This window comes from Pteropus vampyrus, unplaced genomic scaffold, assembly GCF_000151845.1.
Source record: "Pteropus vampyrus isolate Shadow unplaced genomic scaffold, Pvam_2.0 Scaffold16815, whole genome shotgun sequence".
Lineage (NCBI taxonomy): Eukaryota > Metazoa > Chordata > Mammalia > Chiroptera > Pteropodidae > Pteropus > Pteropus vampyrus.
In genome coordinates this window covers 1-1,648 of record NW_011905596.1, presented here as the reverse complement: position 1 = coordinate 1,648, position 1,648 = coordinate 1, and the positions used below count along the sequence as shown (strand labels likewise).

Here is a 1,648-nt window from a genome sequence, read left to right as displayed (position 1 = left end):
GTGTGTGTGTGTGTGTGTGTGTGTGTGTGTGTGTGTGTGTATTAGGTTGGTGCGTGGTGATCATGCTCAGCCGCAGTACCACTGCCCAGGCCCTGGGAGGTAAGGAGACCAGGAGTCAGGAAATGCAGCTGGCCCAGAGTCCGGATAGGGTAACTGGTACAAACCAGGGGTTTTTAGGGAGTCTGTGGACCTAGAAACACACAGCCAAAATGGTCATGGTCAAGAATGAATGAATATGCCTATCAGGTAACTCCAAGAGTAGAAAGCAGGCAGCTCGGTAAGAGGGGCGTCCAGGGGTATGCATGTGCAGCGAGAGGAGGCAGGGCGGCCCTCCACGAGGCCTGGAACTCCGCTCACAGACTGGGAGCTGGCTGAGGTCTCCCTCGTCACTCAACCTTTCAGGTCTGAAGGCTCAGAATGTGATTGGGACACAGGTTCCTTCTGGTTTCAGAAGGTCTCTCCCTGCATCTGTTTGCTCAGCCCCAGTCTCATCAGGCTAGAATTGGGCAGTGCCGGGCTCAGCAGGCAATCCTATCAGGGATGGGATGCGTTTAAAGGAAACGGTTATGTTTTACTACATCTTAAAGGGAGAGAACGAAGAAGGGGTTAGGTGTTCGTTAAGAACGTATCCCCCTGGAGGCCAGGGAACGTGCTGATGGTTGTGTCCTGGGTTCCACTTCTCAGGCCAGGGGCCTGTTTCCAGACACCAGAATCTCTCTTCTCCTGGGTCCCAGTCCTCACTTTGTTTTCTACCTTTGAACCTATCCCACTCCCTCTGTTCCTTGGGTCGCTCTTCCGAGACTGAGTCATCTTATCTCCAGCTGTCCCTTTCCATCCTGGGGGAGGCAGACAGAGGTCAAGTTTTCTCAAGATAGTGCAGCTAAGAGGAGTGTGGCTTTGGTGACAGATAGACCCAGCTTCCTGTCTCTGCCACTTATACCAGCTGTGTGACCCTGGGCCTCACTGAGTTTCTTTCTGCATCTGAAAATGGGGGTGATTATTGTATCTATCCTCTGAAGTTGCACCCCAATAGAAGTTTTCATAATGATGGAAGTGGTCTAGATCTGTGCCGTCAAATACAGTAGCCACTCGCCCCATGAGGCTATTGAGTCCTCCGTAAGTGTAAAATGCACACACTTGTATGCAGAAAAGGATGTTAAACACCTCGTCAGTGCTTTTAATATTGATTACATATTGAAACACTAGCTTGTATTATTGGGTTAAACAAAACATGTTATTGAAAGGAATCATCAATTTTTAAAAATTAGTCTATGGCCACGCCACCCTGAACACACCCGATCCCGTCTGATCTCGGAAGCTAAGCAGGGGCGGGCCTAGTTAGTACTTGGATGGGAGACCACCTAGGAAGACCAGGTGCTGTAGGCAGAAAAAAAAAAATTTATGCGTGTAGCTCACATTATATTTTATCGACGTTAATAGAGTCTTGAGAAGGTTTTAGCATAGCGCTTGGCACGTGGAAAACCCTCAGTAAATGGTAGCTATTACCTTTGTAAATATTATCTTGAGTAGGTGGAGGTCAGAACACAGATATTAGCAGGCTGGTGTGTCTGGGTCCCTGCTACATGGGCCTCTGTGGGGCTGAGGAAAGGAACTCACATTCATTTAAGCTCCTACTAATATCTCTTGA

The 1,648-nt window shown here is 48.7% G+C and overlaps 1 non-coding gene across 1 annotated transcript; it reads left to right on the top strand.

Annotated features, from left to right (window-relative positions):
• The first annotated feature begins 1,267 nt into the window (after nucleotides 1-1,267).
• Nucleotides 1,268-1,386, top strand: LOC111735151. Its single transcript, XR_002778699.1, has one exon. It is a non-coding gene; the product is annotated as a 5S ribosomal RNA (ribosomal RNA).
• The last annotated feature ends 262 nt before the right edge of the window (nucleotides 1,387-1,648 follow it).